Source organism: Bombyx mori, chromosome 3 (genome assembly GCF_030269925.1).
Source record: "Bombyx mori chromosome 3, ASM3026992v2".
In the NCBI taxonomy this organism is placed as follows: domain Eukaryota; kingdom Metazoa; phylum Arthropoda; class Insecta; order Lepidoptera; family Bombycidae; genus Bombyx; species Bombyx mori.
This window is the reverse complement of record NC_085109.1, coordinates 11,524,221-11,546,785: the sequence shown is the minus strand read 5'-3', so window position 1 is coordinate 11,546,785 and position 22,565 is coordinate 11,524,221. Positions and strand designations below refer to the sequence as shown.

Genomic DNA, 22,565 nt, shown 5'->3' with positions numbered 1-22,565 from the left:
AAGACAAAATCAAATTTTTAGCGTCATCTACTAGCAAATATAGAAACTAAATTAAGATGAGAAGCCAACAAAACATGTTTACGGATGTATTTGAAATAGTTCGTACAAAATACAACAGATGGCACAAATAAATTATAATATCTTTTAATTTTTTTTTTATATGCCAGGATTTCAAAGGCATAAAACGATAGTGATAGTTTTAATTTGATAGTAACATTTATTAAAACAATTTTTAGAACAAAAGGTTTCTACAACAAACAAATTCTATATTAACAATTTCGTCAAACTGAATCTATTTGTTTATCTTGATTTGACGGAAACGGATTTAACTGACATTCGCGCTCTTAATTTATGTGAAAACGTAGACAATGTATCTTCATTAATATAACATTATAAAACACTTTAGAACGTCTTGAGTTATTTTGGTACTGTTCCTTCTAGAATAGCTTCGTAGCGTTCAAAGTGTTAATAGTGAAGCTAACAGGTGAGGTTTTATTATATTGCCTTCCTTTGAAAGACAAAGCGGCGGCCTTGCGCCACTTTGTAAATACCCATACTCACCTTTAGACATGAGGTCGCAGCGGTAGGCTTCGTTGTGATTAAAACCTCAAGGCTTGCTGTGAAATTTCGAGGATACCACTACATGATTTAATGAAGTATATAATTACTGAAATCATACTAACTCGAACACTTAGAGGAGACCGGTGTTCGCGATGTTTTGTACCTTATGTTATCTTCAATCAATCAATGAGCCCTTTATCTTGAACTTTAAGGACTGTTGATTTATTTTTTGTATTTAACACGATGTCACTCAGTTTAGTGGGCTTATAGGCATAGACACCCTCTAACATCTTTCATTTTTGTACATCTCTAACAACCCTCCTCCAGTTAGCATCGGCTGTCAACTTTTTCTCATCCTCCCATAACATACCTTGCCTTCCTCTATTCCTTTGACCGTCTCTACGGTACCATTCGGTGATGATCTTCCTCCACTTTTCTTGATGAGATCTTAGTAATTGTGAAAATGATTTCGTTTTCTGTTTTTATGATATTCCACCACGGCTGAGTTCATTCACAGTGACAAAGCTAGCCAGCCGCCTATGTTAATTAGACGGCAGACTCCATAGATAATTAACAACGCGAATGCAGCAGTTCACCTTGTGACAAGAGATCTGGGGACAAGAATACTGACAAAGAACACTGACTACCTTTCGTCTTACTGCTTCAGTCCAGGTCCAGTCCAAACTAGTCTATAAATACGCAATAGTTGAAAAATGACTTAGCTATGCGTAATTTTGCTATTAATCTGTTTAATTTTTTTTTTTAACGATCTTCCTTATGCGACGATGCGGAGAGGTACCCTTACCGGGAAAAAACGTCCGTAACGTAAGATTTTCTGTTTTTAGTTTGTTATCAACAAATGTCGCTGCACGTAAATTATTACACAGTTTTTGATAGACGTCCTCGTATTTTTCTTACTAAATCACTCTTACCTGGCGTAGGGGATACCATGATTATGCAGGCGGTTCCCCCAGGGCGAGGCTGCTCCATTGCTCTGCGGAGTGGTGGACCCTTGCGATTATTTTTATTTTTATCAATAAAAAAATCATAATAAAAAATGTATATCCGAATAATTATTTTCTTTATACCTCGAATAGAACTTAAAATTATTATTTTTATACTAGGGAACTTCTTTTCTATCCGGTGTCCCACGACACCACATATCTTTTATATAATAATTTTGTATCTACCCAACCATACTCACAGCGTGAACATAACATTTTCAGAATAAGTCTTCGAGACAAAACCGCAATCGTCTACGGTAATTTAACTCAAATGAGGTTACACAGCTCGAATTTATTTTTCACGTGAAATTTTCGCCTCTAAGTCGCACGTAACAAAGACTAAAGGTATTGTATGAATTTTTGTGTATAATGGAAATCGTGAGATGTGTCGGCGTCATTATGTCGCCGTTTTTAATGTGTTTTGCGACATGTTATAGTAATTTAGGTTTTGTAACGTAATGCTAAGGGCGATAATTATGTAAATTCATTCTCGTGTTTTGTTTTTGTATCATTGACGGCATAGGTATTAGCTAGGGTTCGTTGATATCAGTTCATAGATTAATACCACCCGATAAATACCAGTTTATGGTTCATTGTCTTCTGTCTTTAATATAGTAATTCCTTTTATTTAAAGACTTTTGCTTTATAAAGCACAAGTCCGGCCTCGCGTGGAGTACTGCTCTCACTTCTGGGCCGGGGCTCCCAATACCAGTTCCATTGACTCCATACAGAAGAGGGACGTTCGGTTTATCGACAATTCCATTCTCATGAAGTATTTGGAACCTCTGTGTCTGCAAAGGGACTTTGGTTTTCTTTGTATTTTGTACCGAATGCGCCATGGGAAGTGTTCTGAGGAATTGTTTGAGATGATACAATCATCTTGTTCTTACCATCGCACCGCCAGCCAGCGTAGTACAGTTCATCCATACTACCTGGAGTCACTACGTTGATCCACAGTGCGTTTCCAGAGATATTTTTTGCCACGTACCATCCGGCTTTGGAATGAGCTCCCCCCCCCCTGCACTGTGTTTCCCGAGCGCTACGATATGCCCTTCTTCAAACGAGGCTGGTGGAGAGTACGTAATGGTAGGCAGTATAGTAGTATGTTATCTATATTTTTTATCGTGGAATTAATTCGTAAACGTGAGTTTAGAAACTTTTGTTTATGGCTATCGATTTGAAGGCATAATCTCATCGCTTGATACCAGTACACCGGGCGTCATATGTTTAAGGCCACGACGACTCCTATAAGACAAAAAAATGTAGTCTCCTATTATCTAGACTTAATTATGAACAGAAGTGATTTAAGTAAAAAAAACAAAAGGTGAATATTTGAAAATATCGGTGCCTTGCAACTGCAGAGCCAATACTGTTGAGAGTATTTGTCCAAATCTGTCAATTTATAGAATAACATGTCGAACTATAATGTAGACTCGAAGTACTGCGGAAAATCAAAACATCAAACGCTGAAACGAGAAAAAAAACCTCAGAGAAACGACTCCTCGCAATATTAACCAATAATTTCCACGTCTCGGTGGATTTTTACTTCGTATTGAGACATTATTAGATTTGTACTGTCTGAATGAACGTCTGACTGGGAACCGAGATGATTTTTAAATTTTCCATTTATCAATGTGAAGTCTGCTGTTTGTCGAACGCTTAGGGTTCCTTGAATACGGATGACGAGGAATTACAATAAATGAATATAAAAGTTACCTATGGGACATTAATATTTACAGATACAATATAGTTATGTTGCTTAACAAATCATCGAAAAAATACTTCTTTTTGAAGTGAAACTTCATTAGGCGCGTTGAGAGTAAATTTTAACTCTCGACAGATTCGTTACGGCTAGAGAGAAAAGATACAATTTAGGACGAGCGAGAGTGAGAAAATAGGCGCAGCGTCTCGCGAACTACTCGACCGTGGAGAGAGGGAAAGGACAAAGCGAACTAGATCGTTTCTTTTATACACAGCATTCCCTATTACAAGAGAAGTTTAATTTAAGGATGAAAAATGAAGAAAACCACAGTACTACATACCGCTAAAGAAGCTTCACTTCTTTCCCATGCACCAAGTTGCAAGCGCACGATTTTTTAAAATATTATTTAGATTTACACCTCATGTCAGTCCGGGTCAAGCAGGATCTAGTCACCGTCGCAACCTTAGACACGTCCTGACGGATACATGCGATCCATTAACACTGTCCTTAGACGTCTGCAGCTCTAGTTCAAGAAGAAGATGTAGGGAGCCTAGTAACCTTACTCGCCGAAGTCGTCAGGTAGTTCGTCGCGGAACCTAACCCATACATCAGCCCGGTTTCTCGCCGGATCTTGACAGCGGGTCGCGATTCCGATCCGGTAGTAGCAGTAGCGTCCGAAGCAATTGCCCTTTAGTTCTTAGGCCTCTTTCGGAGATGGTTGAGCACCTGTTAATGAACCTCACTCCTCCTGGCTAAACCAATGCTCACCCACTTGTCCTGGTGAAATTGGTCACGTGTCTGGGCCACCAAAGGTTTTGATGTCTATGGATTTCCAGTAACCAGTTAACATCAAATAGGTCGCAAGCGAAGCTAACAAATAGAATTAAAATTAATTGCAGGTGGAACATGGAATTTTTCATCTACTTCAGTCATGTTTTATTGGATGGGGCCTTGTACCATGAGACACGAGATCAAGAACTCATAACATAACGCTTGTTATTACAAAAATATCCAAAATGATCCTTATAACACAATATTGTCCTATTGTTGTTTAAAAATAGATTTTTCAACGAGAGATCTGTTGCTCAAGAAACAATAATAATATAAAGTGTTTTAAAATAATAATTTCACACTATTGTCTGAGGTCATCGGCTAGTGCATTAACATTTGTTATCTGAAATCTTATTTAGCTAAAAAATATTCACACACGGCGAGTTCCGAATCAATGTAAGTCATGTGTTTAATTGCAAATATATAATGATCGTTTCATCTTACAATTAAATTTCATAGATGCTAAAATATTTATTTTATCTGTTTATTCTATATCTGTTACTTGCAGGTTTTTTTTTATTGTTAGATGGGTGGACGAGCTCACAGTCCACCTGGTGTTAAGTGGTCACTGGAGCCCATAGACATCTACGACGTAAATGCGCCACCCACCTTGAGATATAAGTTCTAAGGTCTCAAGTATAGTTACAACGGCTGCCCCACCCTTCGAACCGAAACGCATTACTGCTTCACGGTAGAAATAGGTAGGATGGTCGTACCTACCCGCGCGGACTCACAAGAGGTCCTACCACCAGTAAAGGTCGAAGCAATGTACAAAAACGTGACCACTACAAACAATCACTTAGAGACTAGTATAGCCAAAGCTTAGCAGTAGATAATGCTTATGAACAATCGTTAAGTAGATTCCCGTTTCTATTAGTAAACTACGACCTTTGAGTAAACGATTTCTGCACACAACGCTAAGTTGATCTGAAGACGGCACGATGTGTGCACCGCTTATCGTCCAGACATGCGGTCTACGAAAATACCGTCAGCAAAAAAATATATTTTAATTTAGGTGTGCCGAAAATGTATCCACGCTCGTGGCCACTCATTGTGGGAGCATAATAAAGAAATCCTCTTCTTTGGAATTTTCATGCTTAGAGATATGTTAATACATATTTATTTTTTATATTTAATTTTGTTTTTTAACATACAGCACAGTTCATTGATTTGTTACGATTAGCTCAATTATAAGCTATTTTTTTATATTTATCAATTAATGATAATAAAATCGTTTGGCCTGAGACGATCACTAACAAAGATCTGTTGAGGATCACCAAGCAGACACCAATGGAGAAGGAGGTCCTTACGCGGAAGTAGCATTGGATTGGTACATATTAAGATAGAAAGGAAATAAAGAAGAAGAAGATAAGCGCAAAGAAACCGTCTGCTTGCCACTTCTATTTTCTTCTACTCCACTTAGACTAGATCAAATTTATTTTTAGATTACAAATTTTATGTTTCGTTGTATAGTTTTACTCTTCATTCGATGGCGACAGGCATACATATTGTGTGTAGATACACATGTGTAATAAATACATGTGTAGATATTTTTTGCCGATCATTTATTTATTTGTTAGAAAACATTTAACATTTTCAATAATTGAAGGTATCTTTACATTGTCATGATGTATGAGATCCGGTAATACTAGCTATACCGATAAGCTATTATTTTAATCTATATCTATATCTATACTAATATTATAAAGAGGAAAGATTTGTTTGTTTGTTTGTTTCGAATAGGCTCCGAAACTACTGGACCGATTTGAAAAATTCTTTTTCCATTAGAAGCCGACATTGTCCCTGATGAACATAGGCTACTTTTTTTTTTTTTTTTTGTTTTCATGTGTGTTTTAATGTTTCCGTAGCGAAGCGAGGGCGGGTCGCTAGTAATATATAAATCTACAGTGGTTTTTACGGATGTTCCGTTATAACTACTGAACTATGAATCCGATTGACTTGAAACTTTGTATCCATGTAGAAAATACATGTACTTAATGGTTAGGCTAATAATTATATGAGTGTTGGACTCCCTAAACCAGTTGCGGGGGTGTCAATGATGAGAATCTTTGTGGGGGTGAGAAATATTAATGTTTAAAAGCCCAGCAAAGCGGACGGGTACAGCTAGTGTGATTATAATGTCGGCATCTTAAGTTTTTTATTTTACTTCTTAATTAGGTAACGCGACAGAGAATTTCAAATTGCTTCCACAATACCTTCATATTTTGAACTATTAAGAGCTTTTTAAGACAGAATTTACCCGGACGATCCGGGCTTTCTCAGGTGATGCGATACAAACAGTTTTTTATATATAACTGTTGTTCGTCCTGTGGTCGAAATTATATCATAATTAATTTAAAGTATAAGTTTGAACATTATTATAGTTCTATTGTCACATTTCTATAAACATAATTTCTATAATAGTCATTGTTCTATAATCACAGATTTCTCTAAGGCTACGCTTTAGACAAATAATGTTAAAGACAAGCAATATTAATCTGTTCTCAATTTGACCACAGATTGTTAAGCAACAAACAAAAGAGTATAAATGCGAAAAGAGTATAAATGTGCGTAATGTTTTTTTATTGATATAATGTATTGTTTATGCTAATAAAAAATTAGTATTCTGCACTACTTCTATATATTCTCTATATGTGTGGGAAATTTAATACTTCTCCGTCCCCGCAATTTTCTTAAAAAGGGGTACAAAACTTTTGCTTCGCGTATTAATTTATAGACTAGATGATGACCGAGCTTTGCTCGTTTTTTTTTTTTTAAAACTATCTTGTTGCGTCTTTAAAGCAGTAAAAATAGTATTATTATTCGCCAATAGATGCCGGGAAGAGTCATAAAGTTGTCTATCGCTAAAGTTGATTATTGAAAACACGAATAAAACAACATTTTCTGAAAATAAATCGTAGCTAGATCGATTTATCGCCTCCGAAATCCCCTGTATACTAAATTTTATGAAAATCGTTGGAGCCGTTTCCGAGATTTAGATTATATATATATTAATATACAAGAATTGCTCGTTTAAAAATATAAGATAAGATAAATAGATTTTCCTATTATGTTTTCTGCAGACAGTACCTTCTTACTAACATAATCGGTGCATCGGGTGGATTTGAAATATTCATACGGTAACTAGAAAGCATTAATGTTCAATGAAGCTTTTATCTTGCACCGCAGCTCCCTCTGTCGCCAATTTGCAACACGGACATGTTACGAGGAAGTTCATTGCGGGCTTTAAGTTCGACTGGGTTGTGTCTCTCGTTTTTATTACACAAAAAAATCATTGTTTTAGTATTCATATTTTTTATTTTTTTTATTTCTTAGATGGGTGGACGACCTCAAAGCCCACCTGGTGTTGAGCAGTTACTGGAGCCCATAGACATCTACAACGTAAATGCGCCACCCACCTTGAAATATAAGCTCTAAGGTCTCAGTATAGTTACAACGGCTGCCCCACCCTTCAAACCGAAACGCATTATTGCTTCACGGCAGAAATAAAAAGGGTGGTGGTACCTACCCGTGCGGACTCACAAGAGGTCCTACCACCAGTATTACGCAAATTATAATTTTGCGTAATAATTATAATAAATATGTAATTATAAAAATAATTACAATTTTGTCATTGTTCTACTCTTTTTTTTTATATTCCTGAAGTTGTGTGGTTCATGTTTGATGATATTGGTTAATACAGAAACTGTATTCTAGAATTTATGTTTTTTTTATAAATTTTAAAGCGCAGCGTACAACTTGACTTCTTGAGTTGTTAGGTCTCCTTCGGAGGCGCTCGGGCAGCTGTTAGCAAACCCCACCCCTCCTGGCTGAGCCTTTGCTCGCCCACCTATCCTGGTGAAACTGTAAAGGCTTCAGGGCCACCAGTAATCCTTCAATGAAAAAAAAAAGTTGACTTCCGCTAAAGAGTATTTTCATACCTTGACTCTAGGAAGAACATCACTCAATAAATACGAAGGAAGACTACGAAGGAAGACTGCGAATAGCTGGAATATTCTCTTAACACGTTCGCTGACAGTGAGCACTTACTCTGACATCACAAAAAGGCAGTGAAATTCTCTATACAAAATGATGAACGTCTCCCGACGTAGTCTCGTATTGGATATATGTTTGCTTATCTAAATGTGACACTACGTTGACAGACGTGAACGTTTTACGACGTAGTGTCATAATGGCTACATATTCGATCGCCTCAATCTGGCACTACGTCTACAGACGTGGACGTCTGTCGACGTAGTTTTGTGTTGAATACATGCTTGCCTGTTTTATAGCAAAACTACGTTCACACGTGAACGTTTCTCAACGTAGTGTCATATTGGCCACATATTGGACTGCCTAAAGCTGGCACTACGTTTAAAGACGTGGACGTTGCACGACGTAGTTTCAAGTTGGTCATATGTTCGCCTGCCTAAGTGAGACACTACGTCGAAAAATATCTTATATACTAGGGATCTTCTGAGGAAAGATAATAAAACACATAATATTTGTAAAATAATCAAATATTTTCAAATATTAAACCTCCTACAATAATTTGTGACTTATAAAATAAACGAAATTTCCCAACAAAAAACAAAAAATATATTAATTATTATAACATCAAATGCTATGTTATGGTATTTTTCAATATCTGTACGATGAAAAACAGATATAGTCTGAAACTTATTCAAATACACATTTCTTACACAATAATTACAAATTATTTGGTATTGTAATTAGGAACATTCAAATGATTATATCATATGTTTAACGCTTAAATTATTATAAATTATAATATTTTAATGCGCTATCGGAAATCTTCTATAACAATCTTTGTACATAATAAATATACAAAGTTTCGACACTACGGCAACGCTACTAACAAACAATAAAAAACCCTAATAATTAACTCAATAAAAGAAAACAATATTAAACATATAAGTACCAAAGTAACAAAAAAATAGGTCAACATACCCTAGTAAATAATTATAAAAATAGGAACGTATAGAGTCTCAAAAAATGAAAATAAATCTGCAAAATAAGGTTTTGAAGAGTCAGACTACGATTTATTGTTCTTGCTGTTCAAGGATTTGGTGATAATCCTGGAAACATTCAGGACATAATGGAGGAAGTCCTGGACAACCAATGCACCTGTAGCTAGTTTCGACCCTCTTCTTATTCTTTGGAACACATTTTACACATCAGAAATGAGTATTTTCGACAAGGTCTTATAGAAAATATTTCCTCTGATGAACTGGATGCACCAGTTTCTTCTATATTTTGTGGTTCATAGTTCGTGTCAGAACCATACTCACCGTCATTATCCTCGAAGGGATCTAAATCTGCTTCAGATGGCGAATTTGATGAAAAATCGTCGAACAAGCGTATTTTTGGACGTTTCTTTGAACTTTTTGCTGACATCTAAAATTAACAAATTGTTCAATTGGTAAATCAATCAACAACCTATAAAATTTCCAAGCTGGGCACAAGCTTTATCACATTAGAGGAGTAAATTAGCAACGGCTAATTACACGTAAGGTCATGAATTTTATTCTAATCCGACACTATAATAATACTACTTTGACCCAAGTATTTCAAGGAAAGTCTGTTATTTAGTAAATAAAAATACCTAAGGAAATACTAACATCACAAAATCTTATAAATACAAGAACATAACGATGTTTCAATACAAATAAACACACAAAATATCATTTTTGCAAAATTTACTTACTGTTTGAGTGACGTAAACACGTGGTTGTTCACAAAATGGCAGTGGCCGCACTGATTGATCGAGAAATTAGCGTGCGCTCACGCCGGTGGACGTAGTACTTATATGCGAACTATTTACGTGTGTGCGTGAACAACTGAGACAGCAATATTAAACTACCCACAAAACAATCATGTTACGACAGTAAGAAATGTGAGATTGCTTACAATATGACAGTGAATGCTATTTTTCATATTGCTTCTATTAGAAGTTGTCGTCCGACGACGTACTGCCAATGCTCATAAAAGTAAGTACCCCGTCCTTCGACGTACTGTTATACCGCAATATGTTAATTTCCCGTCTAACGACGTACTGTCAGCGAAAGTGTTAAGCTTCTAGCGATTAGGTAGGTAAAACCATAATCGAAGAAGGCAGTTCGCCCAAAACCGGATGCAGTGTATTAAAAATTGGTATATCACAGTATTTTCACTCTCGCGAAAACCTATTCTAGTATTTTCCTTGATTTTCGCTAGTCGCCAGAATTATTGAATCTCATTTTACAGTTAATTAACGTCGCGTATATTAGTTTCCGTTTATTATTTCCGACTAACTGTCCATTACAATTATTATTTGTTTTATTATATATATATTATATAAAATTAAAATATCAAAGAATAGCACCTTAGTAGTTCGTGACTATGAATACTGTATTATAGTATTCGAAAAGTAGAAAATGATAAAATGAAAATAATAAACTCGTAATTAAAGATAGTATCTATACTAATATTATAAAGCTGAAGAGTTTGTTTGTTTGAACACGCTAACCGCAGGAACTACTGGTCAGATTTGAAAAAAAATTTCAGGGTTAGATAGCCCATTTATTGAGGAGTGCTATAGGCTATATAACATCATGGTAAGACTGGACACGGTAAGTGGAGCACCAATAAAGGATGTTTCAAAAATAGGGGCTTAAATAGCTCCTTAACATTCTATAATTCAAAAATATTTTCACTTTCCACGTAAATGAAGTGGGGGGTAAAATTTAGCGTTATGCCAAAGTAACTATTCCATGCGGACGGAGTCGCGGGCAAAAGCTAGTTTTTTATAACGAAAACCCTCGGAAGACAACATTCGAACGTCGATTAGATTTTCAGCTTAAATTTATACGGACTAACCCTCGACGGTACGTATCAAAATACGTAATTAGCACGGCCCTTAGAAAGTATCACAATAGCACACTTAACAATTTCATCACGCGTTCGAAATTCTGTGTAAATAAATTAAAGGAATAAGCTTAGTCATTCCTTCTTATTCATTAATTAAGATCACATGCGGCGGCTTAAACCAATCTTCGGAACAATTGCCTCCATACTTTGATCGTAGGGTGTCCATGGTTTCTGTGCAATACGGAATTTCCTCGCGTTTTTCAATTTTCATAACGCTGGTTTGCTTCAAATTGGAGATGTAACACAAATATTATCTACGTTATTTACGTAATTAAAGGGATTTAAAGGGGACCATTCTTGAAGTTAAAACATCTATGAAATTACTTAAAAATAGACAGTTATAAGCAGTTATTAGGATATATTTTTTTGGTTTTTATTTTATTTTTAAATGTAATGTAATGGCCACTGGCAGTTCGCCCGCTGTGCTGAGAGCGTGTAGTTTGTCCGTCAACTTCTCACGAGTAGTGAAGTTTTGAGTCCTTGAAAAAACGGTTATTGACAGACTCTGTGATAGTAATTACAGCCCGTAGCAGCTAGGCTGAGGCTCGATTCCCACATCGTGCAAACAATCTTGTGATGAACAAATTTATTTGCTCTCATACAGTCTCTGGTTCCCATAGAGAATCCTAGTTTGGGACTGGGTGTTTATTATTGAACCATTCTTCGTAACACCGTGACTGCGAAAGAATGGGCTAGATTTTGCCTAATTATTATATTAATAATATAATATAATATAATATAATAATATAATTATTATATTAATAATATAATAATTATAATTATAATTATTATATTAATAATATAATAATTATAATAATATAATAATTAATAATATAATATTAATAATATAATAATTAGGCAAAAGGGCTACAAATTATATAAAAATACTATCGAAATTATTAATTGAAATCTTGAAAAAAACGAGCACTGCTTAATTAATCTTGACCTCATGTCTCAAGACGGTTTGGGGTACTCACGTTGTAATGTAATCCCTAAGCCTTTGATCTTAGAGCATAAAATATTTTAGAAGTTCGGTAATTTTTTTTATTAATCATTGTCACCGTATGAACACAAGCCGTGTATTACTCTTACCGAAACTTTTGTTAAGGATCGCTCAAGAGTGGAGGGCGAAGGGTGGTGGGTGGTAATGATAACACATTCACACACAATTTATTCTGTTTTGACGCGAACATGTCTGTCTGCAGTGTTCAGATTGAATTGTGAAATGCGAGCATCGTTATTCTATTTCCATTGTGAATTAACAAAGAAAAAAAAACATTTAAATTTTATTTACGGCGTGTTTATACAATGCTCTCCGAGTGCATTATAATAATGCTTTCAGGATGTTGTTGGGGCTCCCGCGGTACTGTAGCGCATCAGGTATGTTTGCGGATGCTCACGTGGATGACTTTTCATCAATCATCCGCAAACGAACGGCCTCACTGATGCGTGGGGTTCGTGCGAGTACTAATAATATCCTGATGGTTATAGGTAATAAACCCGAATGTGCTGTTTTGAGACACTGGGTTCATATACATACCCATATACCAGGTGCCTCAAAGCAGCGTAGATTTATGAATTAAATGTTTAAATGTTTTAATTGCTAATTTTAATTTTAATTTTACTAACATAGTTCTAAGTATTATTCTACTTACAACATATGGACTTAAGAGGGTCTGAATTAAATGAATTTTATTTATTTTATTTATTTATTTATTTATTTTATTGTGTTCCGAACATTTCACAGTTGCACTGGTGAATTCTGAAGTTTGGAAGATCTACATAGAATAGTTAAAATTATTTACAATTAAATGCTTAGGAAAACTGACGGTTTGGCTAACGACATTGGGATCGTAATCAGAATTCTAATGAATTGAGCCAGAAAGAGGGTAGGGAGATTTATCTGCTAAAATCTTAGCCGAAGTTTTCAGTCTACCCGTGATAATAGCGCTTGCAGGAAAGCTTTCAAAATTATGGTATGACTAATAAAATAAGATTCTTTTCAACCTGATAGCTACGACATTTCAAATGAATACCTGTAAAAGTCAGTTCATGAATAATATAAAATATATTATATAGGTTTTTTTCTATTCTATCAGCCCAAAGACGTACACCGTTGGACATAGGCCTCCCCCAAGCCTCGCCACAAAGATCGGTCATAATGCTATATACAAATAAACAGTAACTCTATAAATGAGGCACAAATTATAATGAGGATTCGAGAGTTAAGTAAAGGCTAAAATTTAATTAATATATACATATATCAGAATCTTATTAAAATGGAAAATCGGCGAGAAGAAGCCGTTAAATAATGAAAAGGAATTTAGTAGTGTTTAAAATGCTTTCAACCTTTTAACCTTAATAACTAAAAACATTACAATTTAAAATAAAATACTCATTGTAGTCCCGAACAGTAGATGTCGATTTTAATCTATCAATCAATACATATAAAGTAGAATCTGCTGTGTCTGTACGTTAAAGAAAAATTATAAAAATAAACGCGGTAACTAAAGGACAGTAATGGGACATAATGTTTTGTAGAATCATTTTGTTTTTTTTTCCTTTTTTTTTATTGCTTAGATGGGTGGACGAGCTCACAGCCCACCTGATTTTAAGTGGTTACTGGAGCCCATAAACATCCCAAAGTAAATGCGCCACCCACCTTGAGATATAAGTTCTAAGGTCTCAAGTATAGTTACAACGGCTGCCCCACCCTTCAAACCGAAACGCAATACTGCTGCACGGCAGAATTAGGCAGAGTGGTGGTACCCAACCGCGCGGACTCACAATAGGTCCTACCACTAGTAAAACAAGTAAGAGTGTTGGTTTCTTCATGCACGTCTTCGGAAATACGGAAATGAATTTTTATGTAATTTTCACGTTTAGACAGAGATTGATTTGGAGCAGAATATAGCAAAGTTTTTTTCATTAAAATCGAATGTTAAAAAAAAATACGCATGAAAAAGATTCGTCAAAATTACTTTTATACTGTTGGATGGTAAAATGAATAAGAAATGAACACTGTTTCTTGTGTTTTCAAGCCCAAATTATTGTAAATCGATCTCACAAAATTCCATATTGTAATGGTTTAAAACCTGGGAGAGAATATAAGCTACCTTACATCCCACTGCTTATTTCGGGTCTTCATCCCTCGCACTGTAAAGCGTATTCGCAGTCAAAACTACAGCCGGAAACTAGTCTTTAATAAAGAAAACCACTTCAACTGGAAGTCGAACGCGGAGGGCTTCAATAGTCACAAATACGGACCAAACAAATTTTCAGAGCGAGAAAGAGAGAGAATATACTTAACTGCACACCAGAACACAATTAACATTTAAAAACAGTCAACAGACAGGTATAACTGTACAATAGGCGGTCTTATCCATATAATCGATTTCTTTCATCCAACTAATTTACTTATGAAACGAAAAAAAAAATACACACATAATTCAATAAGACGTAACCCTTGAAGTCTGCATAAATTTCTCCTAGAAACAAAATATCTTTTCGTAAAACAAAATCCAAACCACCCCCGAGATTCGCAAAAATGCTTAATAATGGTTTCGAGAATTCGCGATACATTCATTAAGGTCTATTGTTCTGTATATATATTTGGGGAAGGCAAAAATTATAACATACAATGTATTGTGCGGTCGGAGAGGCGACGTGGAATAAGTGGCGCGGCATTACCGTAGGGCTGAACGCGCGAACATAATTAAAACAATTTTAATGGTTTAATATCGCGTTTTTTTTTATTGCCCTTGTAGGTAGATGAGCACATGCCACCTAATGCTGAGTGGTTACCGTCGCCCATGGACTTCAGCTATGCCAGGGGCAGAGCCAAGCCGCTGCCTACCGCTTAATACTCTCCACAAGCCTCGTTTGAAGAAGGACGTGTCATAGCGCTCGGGAAACACCGCGGAGGAGAGCTCATTCCATAGCCGGATGGTACGTGGCAAAAAATACCTCTGGAAAGCACTGTTGTTGAACGCAGTGGCTCCAAGTAGTATGGATGAACTCTACTCCGGTAGCGGGCGGTGCGATGGTAAAAACGAGATGACGGTATCATCTCGAACCATTCCTCATTTTATTATTATTATTATGTTTCTTACGGTGTTTCGAGTACTTTATAGTTTTCTTGGTCACGGACAACTAAGGCGTTTATCGACAACATTTGAATTTCGTGCTAACGTTGTTGCGAAACCTCCGTTTTATTTTCTTTATACCTCGAATAGAACTTAAAATTAATATTTTTATAATAAGGAACTTCGTCCCTTTTTATTTATTTTTATTTTTTTTATGATTGAAGGATTACTGGTGGCCCGGAGGCCTTTCCAGCTTCACCAGGACAGGTGGGCGAGCAAAGGCTCAGCCAGGAGGGGTGGGATTTGCTAACAACTGCCCGAGCGCCTCCGAAGGAGACCTACTTTGTTCCTATCCGGTGTCCCACGACACCACACATCTTTTTTAAATCACATATCTTTTGTTACTTAAATACTTCGTACTTAATTGACGATTAACATTTATGAGCCTTTTTTTTAACGCTGGGAAATCCATTTACGGATACCCGGTCGAGGGGGGTAACGGACCGGGTTATGTCGGACTCCGGCGCCTCCTGAGAGGAAGAAGGGGAGAAGAGAAGGGCCGAGGTCCTTCACCTCCCCCAATTTCTCACAGGAGACTACGCTTTGAAAAAGGCGCGCGAAGCACTTGCCCCGCAGAACGACTACCGACTAAACCCCATCGAGCTCCACCACACCGACTAAACGAAACTTAGTTTTGTTTTAATTTGCGTATTTAAGTTGTTTTAATAAATGATTATTTTAATCCTAATTTACTTTGGGTTAAGATATTTGTATGACTATGAACGCCGTGCTTTTTGTAATAGAGGAAGAATCAGAAAGTTTTCTTTATCATTGAGTTATCCTTAGTCAAAATGTAAAATTAATATTTTAAGGAAAAATATGTGACATAAGATTTAAAAAAATACAAAATTCTAGTAATAACTTAATGAGCTTCAGAATAGAGAGAAAGAGAGAAAAGAAGATACATTTAGCACATTCTACATATTACAATTGTCAAATATATACAATAATTTTTCTTTTGAAATATGTATCAAAAGAAAAAATATTTAACAAAAAAAAAGCATTTTTAAATGTTATTCCTATTTGAAAATCTTCGAAGGTACCAACCCTAGCACACGTAGGCGCCGTATTTAAACCGCCTACCTTACGCTAACTCTAAGAAAACACCCGTCCCAGTGGCAACTCTAAATTCATTTCGTAACATAAATAAATACATTATTCCGGCTCGCGTCATACGTATTCGTTTTATTCTTTTTATCTATGTTTAACCAACTTTAAAAACGGGAGGGTAATCGATTGAGCTCTGTTTCGTGTAGCTTAACATAAGCTCTTTATTCGAGGGGTATATGTTCCGTAAACTTACCGTGAATATTGAAAAGTTCGTTTACAAAGAATATTCGGTTTGATGGCTACATATTATTGGAATCCTTTTTATTAATGTGTATGTATCGATGTACCAATTAGATCCGCGGATAAAGAAATCTTTAGCCGCGAAAATTGGAATTGGGCCGCATTCTTTTAATCTTCGATTGAAGGAAACGCGAATAAGAAGCTTTTTTTATTGCCTTTGTAGACAGACGAGCATACGGCCCACATGATGGTAAGTGGTTACCGTCGCTCATGGACATCAGCAATGCCAGGGGCAGAGCCAAGCCACAGCCTACAGGCTAGGTAGCCTTGTGACGTCTAAATTTCCCTAAGCGCCCCCAACGTCTTCCACGGTGAAGGAATAACATCGTGTAATAAAAATGAAACCCGGAAAATTATAGTTTGCGTAATTACTGGTGGTAGGACGTCTTGTGAGTCCGCACGGATAGGAACTACCACCCCGCCTATTTCTGCCGTGAAGCAGTGATGTGTTTCGGTTAGAGGGGCGGGGCAGCCGTTGGTTGTACTGTTAAAAGTGAGATCTTACAACACATGTCTCAAGGTGGGTGGCGACATATACGTTGTAGATACCTATGGGCTCCGGTAATCACTTAAATCCATGTGGGCCGTGAGCTCGTCCACCTATCTAATCAATAAAAATAAATAAAACCGACACAGATTTATTTGCGGCTTTAATCCTCGGTCAACTTTTGTCTGGTTTTGTAGGTAATAAAGTACAAATGTTACTTGCACGAGTATACAATTCGATTCGCTTTTAATAATTGAAATAAACAATTGTAAAAAAAAGTTTTTTTGGTCAGATCTACTTACTAGTACAACCACTACCAATACTTGCGTCTCTTCATAAAACTTCAAGAACTGAACTGTGCTATTCGACGCTAGATGGCGCTACGATACAGATTATTTAACATTCTTGCTTCATATTGAAACCAAGACTATTTCAATAGTATTCAATATATTCTTAACAAAATTAATGAAAACTGATGATTATTTACTTAGTTATGATTTCAGAAAGCATTAAAACTCCCAATGAAATGATTTTCACTTTTGGAACTCAGCACCCGGAGGAAACTATTTTTTTATCTTTTTTTATTGCTTAGATGGGCGGACGAGCTCACAGCCCACCTGGTGTTAAGCGGTTACTGGAGCCCATAGACATCTACAACGTAAATGCGCCACCCACCTTGAGATATAAGTTCTAAGATCTTAGTATAGCTACGACGGCTGCCCCGTCCTTCAAACCGAAACGCATTACTGCTTCACGGCAGAAATAGGTAGGGTGGTGGTACCTAAGCCATGCGGACTCACAAGAGGTCCTACCACCAATGCAATAACGTACAAAGCACATCAGGAGTAGAATGCCGAAGCCATGAGCGGGATTCAAGGACTCGATGTAGATTATTAGATCTCTAGGCATTTCAACACAGAGTCAATTATTTACAAATAATTATTAGAGGTTAATATTCTATACGAACAAATTAAAGTTGGAAATCGAAATCAGAGTGAATTATATTTAACTAGATGTCTCGCAGTGGTCGAAATTCGACTATAATTAATTGGAATTGTAAGTTTGTTTCATTACTACTACAGTTTTATTACACTATTATGATTGTATTTTCAACGCCAAGACTACACTATAGAAAAATATTAATAAAGACAAACAATATTCAATCGATTCTCAATTTGATAACAGACGTCAAGAACATAAGTTTGACAATAAATAAATAGTATGCATGCGTGTGTGTGTCAAATACATGGTAGTATGTGTAATGTTTACTTTATTGATTTAATGTATCTTTTATGCATTATTTTAAAAAAATATTAGCATTGTGCACTTCTTCTCTATATTCTCTATAAGTGTGAAAAATTTCATACTCCTCCGTCCGCGCAATTTTCGTAAAAAGGGATACAAAATTTTTGCTTCACGTATTAATATATAGATAATTATATGTACTCGTTACATTTGAAACAAGCCTGACGTCATACGGTAAATGAAAATAAAAATTTAGAGCTCTCCAATTTGAGACTAGTGTGCTTAGTGCGAGTTTTTTAACATTCTTGATAGCGTAAAACGTTTGCCACGTTTGCCGCTAAGTGCGCTGTTCCAACTGCATACAAATTTGAGTTAACTCTTACGATATCGAGAACGTTAAAAAACTCGCCCTAAGCACACAGCTCTATTTACGTACAAAAATATACGCAAATAAAATCGATATGTGTAGTCTTCTCTATAGACTCCGTAACAGTTGGACCAGTTTCGTTGATATTGTCGAAGAAAAAAAATACGAGATGTAATAATTAAAATGAAACTATACCTTGAGCGTCACTTATTATGGTCCAATTTCGAACGGATCCTAGTTTAAGCCCGAAATCCGTTAATATGTACTTCCAAAAAAATATTACACGGATCTGGCTGAGATTTCCAGAAAGTTCTGGAGAAACTCCCGACGTAGGAGACACAAACGCAGCTCATAGATTCGACCGCCGATCCGAAAGAGTTAATAAGCCATCAAATTGTCAAAATATCATTATCGCCTCATTGTTCTACTGATTACCGTCCGTTCGGTGACGTTCAATCAGATACGTTTGTATCTTTAATTGGGATGTTTCGGTACCGTTTCGTCTGATAGCTTGTTTGTGTGATATATTATAGATATGTGTGTTGCATTAAAGTTTTTATTTTGTGCTCTGTTAGGTAAATGTGGATAAGATGCTTTTTTTCCGGAAAGTGAGATTTCTCGTGGCCCTAAAGTATTTCCAGTTCTACCAGGATCAGTGGGCGAGCACGGGCTCTGAGAGATAATATATTATATACCGTTCTGCAGTATGTCACCGCTTTTTTGCGTTAAGCAGGTTCATGGTACATATAGCGTCATGCTAGTAAATCTAACATTTTTCAATGGTGGTGGACCTTTTGTGAGTCCGCACGGGTAGGTACCACCGCCCTGCCTATTTCTGCAGTGAAGCAGTAATGTGTTTCGGTTTGAAGGGTGAGGTAGCCGCTGTAACTATACTGAGACCTTAGGTAACAAGGTGTCTCAAGGTGGGTGGCGCATTTGCGTTGTAGATGTCTATGGGCTCCAGTAAACACTTAACACCAGGTGGGCTGTGAGCCCGTCCACCCATCTAAGCAATAAAAAAAAAACATGAAAATTACAACCTAACCTTGATAAATGAGATCAACTAACTATCTCGAACTTTTTTTTAAAGAGCCTGACACCTCCACGGTAGAATTAGGATTCGTTTTTGATGACACAATATAGCATAAAATCTAAATATTGTAGAGATTAAAGGTTGGGACGGCAAAGGGAAGATCTTCGGCCGAACGTTATTGTTCGGAGCTTGTTTAAATGTAAGCTTATCTTGAAAGTATCGTAAGCAAGATTCACAGGCATCTGTCAAATATCTTGTGTTCTATTATGGCTATCGCCACAGGGTATTTACGATTGTGCACTCGATTATCCCTATAAAATAAAAAATTAACAAAAGGCAGTTGAAGCTGACACTTGGCCCACTGCATCAGCTAGCTGGGTTTCTCGGTCTTACTAAATCGAAAACAAAAAAACCGAAACATCACAACGCGAATGCGAACGCTCGCCTTGAAACTCGCAATCTAAATTCGAATTGTACTCTAATAATGTGCCAAACCTGACACTTGGCCCAGAGCATCAGCTCGCTGGGTTTCCCGGTCTTACTAAATCGAAAAAAAAAAACGGAAACATCACAACGCGAATGCGAACGCTCGCCTTGAAACTCGCAATCTAAATTCGAATTGTACTCTAATAATGTGCCAAACCTGACACTTGGCCCAGAGCATCAGCTCGCTGGGTTTCCCGGTCTTACTAAATCGAAAAAAAAACGGAAACATCACAACGCGAATGCGAACGCTCGCCTTGAAACTCGCAATCTAAATTCGAATTGTACTCTTATAATGTGCCAAACCTGACACTTGGCCCAGAGCATCAGCTCGCTGGGTTTCTCGGTCTTACTAAATCGAAAAAAAAAACGAAAACATCACAACGCGAATGCGAACGCTCGCCTTGAAACTCGCAATCTAAATTCGAATTGTACTCTTATAATGTGCCACAATTCAACGGAACTCATGATTGCTCGTGAGCAGTTAACAGCCACTAAGACTGGCATGATTACGAAAATATATAAATCGCACGATTCCGATTTCATTTGACGCAAAATCAGCGCGAATAGTAACTTGCAAACGTAAATTCATATAGGTGTTTATTTTTGTACACTGTTGTAGGAATAGGGTAGGCTTTATCTAGGAATTAATGGTGTCCGTAAATTACGCTAATCATACATGGACAGATGGACTGCGAATTGACAAGAAAGAGAATTGAAGTCTAACAATTCTTATTCCAAGTCTTATTTACACCCGAAAGCGCCAAAACACAGCTCCAACACGAAACAATTCCGAAAGATTCAGTTCAACCAAACAAAACAATAGCGTTACAAAATTTCTAATTTCCAAACGATTTCATTAAAACGTACTTACTCGTACAACAATCGAACAACTAAAACAAAATACAATTCGAATTTCCAAACTCGACCGGCTACTCCGAATTTCGAAACTAAGTACGAAACACGATAATCCTAATCGATACATCGTTATATCGAGTTATCGAATCGAATAGAATATATTAATACGTGAGAAACGTTCGAGTTAGTTTGGAGATGTCTGCCGTTCTAAATCAGTGCAACAATGCGGGTAAAGCCTGCTACGATTCGCTCCTAGGTGGATGCTCGCTTAATGTGGATAGTAACGATCTTTTTTTTAAATTACGGCTTCCTTTATGATGTTTCCAGTATGTCTTCCATAACAATCACAATTAATAAAGCACAAGAATTAATTACGCAACAAATTAGATGAGGTTTTCAGAATTTTAGTATTGCTCTCTATCCTAAGTTGTTGGTGATTAGGGTGTGGTCGTTGTAAGCATTTGGCGATAAAAATTACTTTACTTGATAGCGAGGTGTGAATTTCCATCTGTTTTTGCATAGTACAGAACATTACATGTTTCCACCCAATCCCAACAAGTATTAAGATAATTATTAATCATTATTAACTTCAATTACTTTAAAATGACTCTCTACTTTATAACATGCAGTAAATTCGAAAAGTAAGAATTGTTAAAAATAAAATAGCGTTAAAGCGAGGTTTGAGGCGTCTTAAGCAGATGACAACGGCTTGGCTATCCGCCTGGCATTGCTGATGTCCCAGAGCGATAGCCACGATTAGGTGGGCTATCATCTCAATTATCCATCTAAGGTATGAAAAATAAAATTCAATGTGTATCCATGTTAATCGAACGTGAGCGGAGACGCGCGGACAGTAGACATCACAAAGTCCGTTCGGGCTTATCTCGCACTGCGCATTTCCCGCTGCAAACGCGCCAAGTATGCGTCATTCTGCACACCGTACAATCATGTATTATGATCTGCATCTACAGCTAGCTGCCTTTGAATGTTGTTTTTGTGCTGAATCCGAGTGTTCTATTCGTTTAGCGATCATAAAAATTCGACTGATTCCGGGCAGCACAGTTCATTGCCTTCTATAATTATATTCCGTAATTTTTAGACAATACCCCTAATCGAATAATGTAAATCTAAAAATCCATTTTTTTTTAATTTTGGTTTGGGATAGTTATGTCAACGTCGACAAATCGTCATCTTTTACTACAACAACATAAAGCTCCCAAAATGCTTAGTCATTACTTTTTTTAATACTGTTTTTGTATTTTAACTGAATCGTTTTTATGTATCCGAAATTTTTAATAACGATTTCAAACTAAGAACTGGTACTAATATGCTATAAGTCGGCAATAAAACCTTTAGCGATATAAAAAACAAATTATCAGAACGAATTTTCGTTTCAAGCGTAAACAACTTAAGGTATTTTACGATAAAATCGTTTGTTTCGTGTAGATAAAAAAAAAACCCATGAAAATAAAAGTCAGACCTCAAGATACTATTAGTTCGTTTCGTGTGAAATGAAATGTAAAAGTCTAGAAATATTTTTATCGATAAATAGACCGTAGTTAGCACAAT

The 22,565-nt window shown here is 36.4% G+C and overlaps 1 long non-coding RNA gene across 1 annotated transcript; it reads right to left on the bottom strand.

The window, feature by feature from the left end:
• Window positions 1–8,602: 8,602 nt before the first annotated feature.
• Window positions 8,603–10,196, bottom strand: LOC119629175 (uncharacterized). The gene is made up of 2 exons (XR_005245243.2): window positions 9,827–10,196; window positions 8,603–9,516 (listed from the first exon to the last, which is right to left on the bottom strand). It is a non-coding gene; the product is annotated as an uncharacterized LOC119629175 (long non-coding RNA).
• Between the last annotated feature and the right edge of the window lie 12,369 nt (window positions 10,197–22,565).